Here is an 8,899-nt window from a genome sequence, read left to right as displayed (position 1 = left end):
CGATAGCCTTAATCGTCGAAACGACTAAGCCACATTCTTGTCTTAAGAATAAAAAGAAGTCTGCGATTTGATTCACAGAGGTACTGGAAGAGGAAACGTTATTCCTCTTGCACCAATCTTCTTGAAGACATCCCACTTCGATTGGTACATCGTAATGTGGAAGACCTTCTCGCTCTAGCGATGCCTTAGCAGCTGCTGACGAAAAGCCTTTCGCTCTGACCAGTTTCTGGACAGTCCGAAGCCAGTCAGACTGAGAGCGGGGTGGAGGTTTTTTGTGGTACCTGTCGAAGTGGGGCTGTCTGAGTTAGATCGCTCCTTAGAGGAAGCGATCTTGGAAAAATCCACTAGCCATTCCAGCACCTCTGTGAACCAATCTTGTGCTGGCCAAAGGGAGCTATCAAAGTCATCCTCGCGGAATCTGACTCTGCGAACTTTTTTTAAAGTCAACCCCAGAATCTTGAAGGGGGGAAACGCGTATACATCGAGTCCTTTTCCAATCGAGTAGGAGGGCGTCTATCCCTATTGCTCCTGGATCCGAGATGGGAGAGCAATCAGATCCAGTCTTTTGTTCTTTGCAGTTGCAAACAGGTCTAAGAGAGGCCTGCCCCACAACTTCCAAAGGCTCTGGCAAACCTCTTGTGCAGAGCCACTCTGTGGGAAGGACCTGATCTTTCCTGCTGAGGAGATCTGCCCTTACATTCCTTTCTCCCTGTACGAATCTGGTGAGAAGTTTTATCCCCCTTTCTTCTGTCCACAGAAGAAGATCTCTTGCTGTTTCGTACAGAGAGAAGGAATGCGTACCCCCCCTGTTTCCTGATGTATGCCAGAGCCGTGGTGTTGTCCGAGTTTATTTGCACAACTGCTCCTGTCACATCTGACTCGAACTCCTTCATAGCAAGCCACACGGCTATTAGTTTTTCTTCCTGTTGATGTGCCAGGAAGACTGGTCCCCCATCCAGGTTCCTGACACCTCCTTGGTTCCAGAGTCGCCCACCAACCGTGTTTTCCGACGCATCGGAGAACAAAACACCAGGCTGGGTTTCTGGATTGAAGAGGCAGTCCTGCGAGAACTTGTCGGGATCCGCCCACCATGCTAACTCCTTCTTGATTTGAAGAGTAATTGACAGGGAGAACTTCAAATCCTGAGAAGGACGACTCCATTGGTTCCGATGAAGAAAGAATTGGAGCGGTCTCAGGTGCACCTTCCTAGGGAAAACAATTGCTCCAGTGAGGAGAGCGTCCCCAGCAGACTCATCCACTCCCTCACTGTGCATACTTCTTTCCCTAAGAAGGTTGTTACTTTTTCGAGTCCCCGGGCTATCCTCTCCTGTGACGGAAAAGAGCCCGAAAACTCAGAGAGTCATCTGGATCCCCAGATAAACGCACTCTTGAGCGGGAATCAGACTTGACTTCTGCAGATTGACCAGAAGTCCTAAGGAATAAGTCAAATCCAGGGTTAACTGTCAAGTCCTTCAGACAACGATCTCTGGAATTGGCCCTTATAAGCCAATCGTCGAGATAGAGCGAAATCCTCACCCCTTCCAGGTGAAGCCATTGTGCCACATTCCTCATGATGGCCGTAAAGACTTGGGGGGCCGTGGAGAGGCCAAAACACAGGGCCCTGAATTGGAAGATTCTTCCCCCCCATCATGAATCTTAGAAACTTCCTCGAGGAAGGATGGATTGGTACGTGGAAGTAAGCGTCCTGTAAGTCCAAGGACACCATCCAGTCCCCTGGACGGAGTGCTGCTAACACCGAGGCAGTGGTCTCCATCGTGAACTTCTTCTTTTCGACGAAGAAGTTCAGGGCGCTTACATCCAACACCGGTCCCTCCCATCCTCCTGAGGATTTTGGAACTAGGAACAGGCGGTTGTAAAAGCCTGCCGAAAGATGATCTGCCACTAGTTCGATCGCCTCCTTTCCAGCATCTGGTCTACCGCTAGTCGGAGGGCTTGATTCATGATGGGGGTCCCTGTATCTGGCCGTCAACTCCCTCGGGTGATTCGTCAAGGGAGGCCTCGAAAAGAACGGGATTAGATAGCCCTTCCTCAAAATAGACAGGGTCCAGGCATCTGCGTCTTTCCGGGCCCAGACTTCTGCAAACTGTAAAAGCCTGGCGCCTACAGTTGTCTGAAGGACTTGAGTCTTACTTGGGAGGTTTTGATTGACTTCGTAAAAGTCCTCCCTCTTCTGTTTGGTTTCCGACCTCTGAACGAAGAGGATCTAGAGGTAGATTGCCCCTCGAAAGGGTTCCTGAGAGGTCGGCTTAGCTTTCTTTGTCTTAGTCTGGAAGGTAGGGCGCGGCTTCCTTGCAGACTGTGCTAGAAGGTCCTGCGTAGCTTTGGCAGAGAGAGCCTTCGAAATGTCTTGAACCAGGTGTTTAGGAAACAGCTGTGTAGAGAGCGGGGCAAAAAGCAAAGACGATCTCTTGAGCATGTGAGACCGATTTTGTTTAAAAATGAGTCAAAATACTGATCTTTTCTTCAAGACCCTGCTCCAAACAGTGAAGCTATTTCGCTGGCCCCATCTCTCACCGATTTTATCCATACAGGATAAGACAATTCAATTCAAAATCCTCCGGAGAAAACGTGTCCGGTCCTTGAGTTTTCTTGCTAGGACTCCGAGGGACCAATCGAGAAAGTTGAAAACTTCCAGACTCTAAAAATGCCTTTTAGAATGTGATCCATTTCATTCTTGCCCACGTTGTTCTGGCCGAATTCAAAGCTGATCTTCTAGTGGCGTCTACTAGTGCCGAAAAATCTGCGTCAGCTGAAGAACGGAAGGCCCAGTCCCAAGGGTTCTCCTGTCTCATACCAAATCCTGTCCTTCCTGAAAGCTTCGACGGAGGGAAGGCAAACATTGTTTTCCCCCCGCTTCCTCTTTAGTACGCATCCATGAACCGAAACTCTTGAGCGCTTTCTTCATAGAAAGAGTCGGCTTCATTCTCACACAGACGAAGATCCTTTCGTTGCTTTCGCTGTGGAGAACAACGAGTGTGGAGAAGGAGGAGCAGTAGGGCTCAAAGACTCTCCGAACTCCTGAAGGAGAAGTTCTGTGAGCTTCTTGTACGAAGAAACTGTTGCCGATGTATTAGTTTCTTCCTCAGAGGCTTCCTGGTCTTCTTGAGGAGGAGAACGGGGATGAGGATCCTTATGATCCTTAGATGATTTCCTAGCTGGGGTACAGTGCGATGAAGGAGACAAACGTCTTGAATGAGGAGAGATTCCAAAGTAGAAAGGCGTACAGGAGAACGACGAGTTGTAAAAGAAGGGCGCTTATCCGAAAATTCTTGTCTAAACTCGCATTCTCTAGAAAGACCCACGTCTATCCCTAGGGAAACTAAACTACGAGAGGGAGAGCGCCTGCTAAGATCCTGGCGCCGATCGCGAGGAGAGCGGCTAACTAGGCGCCGAGCGCCTATCTGTTTACAGGGCGCTTAGAGGAATCCTGGCGCCTACCAAGCGGCGAAACGTTGCTAAAAATAGGGCGCCTTTCAGGAGCAGGGCGCTCGAGAGGCTCTTGATGCTACGAAGCGGAGAGCGGCTGCTACGCTCCGAGCGCTTAAACGGAACAGGGCGTTCGGCGAGATCTTGGTCCTTACCGAGGGGAGAACGTCTGTAAGGCTCCGAGCGCCTAACAGAAGCAGGGCGCTTGAGGCGTTCTTGCTTCTAGCAAGAGGAGACCGATGAGGAGTAGGGAGTCTCGAGAACGAAGAGCGCCTACTATGGAGACGAAGCAAACGAGGATCAAGGTGTCTTTCTCCAGGAGAACATCTACTAAAAGAATGACGCTTACCAGGAGCAGGGCTCCTACTAGACTCTTGATGTCTTACAGGGGAGGAGCGAATCTCCATGCGATGAGCGCCTACCATCACGTTATCCGACGCCCGACTACAGTAGTCGGAAGGAGAAGTGCGCCTACTTCCAGAAGGGCATTCCCTAGGTTCTCTGAGAAGACGAGGAGAGAAAGAAGAGACGGCGAAGACGAACCAAGTCTTCTATGACCTGAGCGACTCTCTCTTCTTGCACGAACTCTAGAAGAAGGAGAAACAGAAGGGGCTGAGCGTCTACCCGAGGCAGGAATCCGATTTGAGGAAATATCTTCATAGTCCAAGGAGCGCCTATCCGTCGAATGGCGTCTCGACACCTCCGAGCGGGATGGTGTCCTCTCGTGAAATGTTACGATGAGTAGAAGAATCCTCAAAAGAAGGAGAACGCCGATTGCAAGGAGAGCGCTCTTCCGACGAAACGCGCCTCGATCTCTTGATCGGGAGAGACAAATCCTTCCTTCTACGCGATCTCGATGCCAAGGAGTCCGCCAAGGCTGTGATCTGAGCTTGTAGGCCCGCTAGTACTCGAGAAGGAGAGTCCCCAGGATCTTCTTCCTTCCGAAGCAAGCTCAGCGCGAGGCGCGGGGAGAAGGAGGGCGATCAGGGCCGATCTCCTAGGCTTCTTTGCTTGCAAGGAAGCTACATCAGAAAAGTCTTCTGGGCTGGACGCTAACGTACTGAAGGGAGCCTCCGCAGCCCTCTCTTCAACGGGCGTGACGCCTCCTTAGAGCTCCACCCACGCTTCGGCGAAGGAGAAGAGGATGACGAAAAACACTGGCGAAGAATATTCTTCTTCTTACGATCCAAGGCAGCCTGGGAGCGAACTTCAGGATCTGCCGAGGGACGCCTGACCGGTGGGGGCTCTCCCTAGCCCTCCTGCGGCTTTCGACTTTCCTCCTCCACTGGAACTGGGAGTCTGGAAGAGGTCTAGGCCTGGAGGCACTAAGGAGCCGGTCAGACGCACCCTCCACATCACTGGGTACACTGCACTTATCATCACTGACACTCTTACCTTGCTCAGTACGAAGATTCTTGTCTTCCTTAGAACACAAGGAAGCTTTTGAGGCCGCCGCCGTCCGAAGACGAATCTACGGCTTCGGTGCGGGGAGCAGGAGCTGAGACCTGGAGGAAGGTTCTAAAACTACATTAATGTTAGTTTCATTCTCACTCATTCTCGACCTGCTCGAGCTCCTTGAAGAAGCTTTACGTACCCTATCCCTTTCAAGTTTCCTAATATAAGAAGAAAGAGCCTTATATTCATCTTCGTTCAAAACCTCACACTCTTGACACGGGTTACTAAACGAACATTTCATTCCCCCTACATTTAACACAGAAAGTGTGAGGGTCCACCGCAGCTTTCGGTAACCTCACCTTACATCCATCGGTCACACATACTCTAAACAAAACCGGAGTTTGGAAACAGAATCAAAATCAGACATTCTACAGGAAAATCCAGCGCAAAGTCAATAACGGTCCACAATAAGCGTATGCCAGCCAACATAGAGCGAATACGTCACCAAAATGTTCAAATCAATCTCCAGGCAAGCGAGAAATGAAGAAATATATCGGAAGAAAAAACGACAACAGTTGTTATCGCTTCAGCGACAGAAAAAATCTGGCTGGAGAGATAGATTGGTTCATACTCCCGCCACCCAGCGGCGGGTAAGGTAGACCACCTGACCTACCTGTCGCGTGTGCCGCGAGATTTGAAATTCTGTCGGAACGTCGGAGACTATAGCTAAGAAGTATATCTCTGGCAGGGAAGTTTCATGTACAAAAATAAAAGCAGTAAGCAGTCACGATGGGGATGGAAGGGGTGCTTCTAAGAATTTATGTAATAATTACAGTGTACCTCACAAGGGATGTAGAATACTATAGGTTGTTGCCAGGTACATGTAATTCAGAAGCTGTAAAGTGGGTCACATTTTTTGTTTGGTTATAAGTTTTTTTTTCATTTGCATTTGTTTATTACTGTAGGGTGTATTGCATATAGTGTATTTGTGAAAGCAAGAGTAAATAATACACTTTTAATATCCCTGACAGTGTACCAACGAGCTGTGTACAAAGATAGTGAGGCTCCGGAACATGGAAGTGGTAGCAATATACCACCACCACCTCCTACCTGTCCTACAAACCCTGCTCAGCCTCAACAAGAAAATGATCCGGATAGGGTCGCCCTTATTGCCTTTCCAGATGAGGTAAGAAATGAAAGTTGGGTTTCTGAGCTTTGGTCTTGCATGATTGAAATTTGTTCTTAGGAAAATACAACCTATCATATTATTTAGGAGTATCTTTCAGCAAAAGCTTCTTGGGTCTTTAGGCTGGTAAGGTGTGTATGTGTGTGCATTAATGGTGTGTGAGAATGGAACAGTACCCACTCTCTTAGCAGTATCTCTAGGTTTGCTTTGGCATTAGTCAAGAAATCCAGATATTCTAGCATATTATTCTGTAATGCCTCACATATATTGTATATTTGGTGGTAGTTTCAGCCTTTTAAGATATATAACAACAATGTTCTTTGTGTCCCACTTTTTGTGACCTTTCTTTGCATGAGATTGCTTTTGTGAAGTCTTAAGGAATTCTACTGTGTTACTCTTAATTAATGATGTTTTGTAAAACATTACCCTTTGCAGTTCTGGTTGATGTAGGGTGGTGTTCTTGTCATGCAGTCCTGTTTCATAAAAAGTGGGGAGGCCTTCTCAGGTATGGACCCCCATGAATATTCTTGTCTCAGACATTTGTTGCTTAGGGAGTCATTCGTGGTCTGAGGACTTTCTTGGTTATACTGGCTATGTAAGCGAAGTGTCTTATTGGTGATAACCACAAAACTGCTCTGGTCCAGTACAGTGGCAACTCAACTAAATGGACAGTGGTTGGGTAGGGTTGTCCCTGTCCCAGTAAGTAACAAAATCCAATAAGCAACAAAGATTGGCATATAACCTATATGTTTACAGTAACCTGGAGGCAGAACTTATAGTGAACTTCAGTTTTATAATAAAGTAAGTACATAAACATATTGCACAATACAGTATAGTGTACAGTTTAGCATAACTAAAACATAGCTGATAGCAGTAGTTATACTTACTGATGCTTGCAAGATATGTAAGAGTATACAAAACTTGGTGTGGAAGAAAAGACCATGAAGAACTTTGCATCTCTGCCACAATGTGAAGATTATATACTGTTATTTAAAGCCCCACATGATTGTACTTAATACTGTAATATCATGTTGTATACATATATTTTTAGTCTGTGTATATGTGCACAGCTTATGTATGTTTATATAAGCATCATGCTGCAAAACACTATGCATGCCCCCTTCCTCTCTCCTCTCTCTCTCTCTCTCTCTCTCTCTCTCTCTCTCTCTCAGTCTCTCGTCCCTCTCTCTCTCTGTACTGGTACAGTATTTATTGACATTAGTTCAGTGCAGTATAGCACTATATTTAACTACTGTAATGTAGTGCTACATATATTTCTATCATTCTACTGAAGTGTACATGTATATATGTACATGCATGCATTGCATTGAGGGGGGCCAGCCGGCTAATGCTATTTTTTAAGGACAGGACTTTGATATTTATACCACTTCATATTCATACCACTTGATAAGGTGACTTGGGACATCTCCAAACCACATATGATTTTCACCTCTGACCTTCGGTTTTGTGACGCCAGGATGATTTATCCCGAAAATAACCATTTTTCAAATTCTATCGGCTCCCTTGAAATTTAATATTAAGACCTGGGATTACTACCATATAGAGACCTAATGTAGACCCTCCAATCAAATGAAGAGTTCTTTTCTAAAAGTCATTTTTTTGTTAGATATGTATTTTTTCATTATGGCAAAAAAACTCACACTATAAATCAGGGAAAAAAAGTTATAAAAAAAAAAAAAAAGTCTAAAAGAAAATTGGAAAAAAGGGCTTTATTTGGTTGTTCGATAATGTCTTTCCGAGTTATATACCAAATTTCAGTGCTATAGCTTTAAAAATAAGTGAGAAGATAGATTTTGAAGTTCAATAAGTATAGTTTTGAGATACGGGCGTTCAAAAAAAAAAAAAAAAAAGTTTTCCTTTGTTTTTTTATAAAGACAATGTTAATAAATAATGATTATTATGAATGCATATTTCTTTTTTTGGTTATTAATAAAACCAAAACTATGTTTTGTTCCGACACGGCATACAAACCTTCGGGTCCTTTTACAATAGGAAGATACTAGCGGCAGCTGGATAGGTCGTAAGCTTTCGAACAAGGGGTTCGGTAGTTAACTGCTTGTCCGACAGGCGCGCGCGCGCGACTGGGAGGTAAACAAATCACTTTTGCTTTCGGCCTCACAGTGGATGGACGTGTGTGTTCGCTCTCTGCCCGCTGCTCGTCGTTTGCTTTCTAGTTTGTTTGTAATTGTGTATGAAAGAGCTTGTAAGTACAGTTTTTCTCTCTTATCATATTAATTACGCTGCAATTGAATATGATGGAATCTCCACGCCTCGCTACCCCAAGGAGACTTTGCCCGGGCGGTACCGAAGGGCGCAAATGCGGGAAGTTCAGATCATTCCCCTCCCGAGATTGACCCTCATGTGTTGTGTGCTCGGTGCCGGGGGCGCGAATGCACCCGGGCCGAGCCCTGTGATGTTTGTATTGACTGGTCGGAGGCGCAGTGGACATTGTATGAGGGCAGGAAGAAGCGAAGGCCTCCAAAGGAGTCGTCGGGAAGCTCTCCCGGCGACTCCTTTGGTGACGGACACTTCGTCTTCTTTCCTGCCGCCCGCTCAACTTCCACGTCTCGCGCCTTCCCCTTCGTGCGGTGTCTAGGCCTTCCTTCCTCCTCCCGATCCCGATGTCGAGTGTGGAGGAGGGCGCTAGATACCCCGACGTAGAGTTGTACTCTGGGTCCCTCTATCCGCTCGTCTTCGCGCGAGCGGGTAGAGGATCCTCCTAATCACCCGACTTTTGCCTCCTCAGGTGCGGTTGCCGTGAAGGATGACCTCGGACAGTGTGGGCATCGTTGGGACTGCAGGGCGTGCCGAGTGTCCAGGGCTGCTCTATCATCTCGCTGGCTCCGTGGC

The 8,899-nt window shown here is 47.0% G+C and overlaps 1 protein-coding gene and 1 pseudogene across 3 annotated transcripts in view; both read left to right on the top strand.

Annotated features, from left to right (window-relative positions):
- Nucleotides 1-8,899, top strand: part of LOC135198496 (sushi, von Willebrand factor type A, EGF and pentraxin domain-containing protein 1-like) — a 94,547-nt gene that overhangs the window by 63,042 nt on the left and 22,606 nt on the right. The window lies entirely within an intron of this gene.
- Nucleotides 5,923-8,899, top strand: part of LOC135198833 (uncharacterized) — a 7,987-nt pseudogene continuing 5,010 nt past the window's right edge.

This window comes from Macrobrachium nipponense, chromosome 22 (assembly GCF_015104395.2).
Source record: "Macrobrachium nipponense isolate FS-2020 chromosome 22, ASM1510439v2, whole genome shotgun sequence".
NCBI classification, from domain to species: Eukaryota; Metazoa; Arthropoda; class Malacostraca; order Decapoda; family Palaemonidae; genus Macrobrachium; species Macrobrachium nipponense.
Note: the sequence above shows the minus strand (reverse complement) of the source record. Positions and strands in the feature narration are given on the sequence as shown.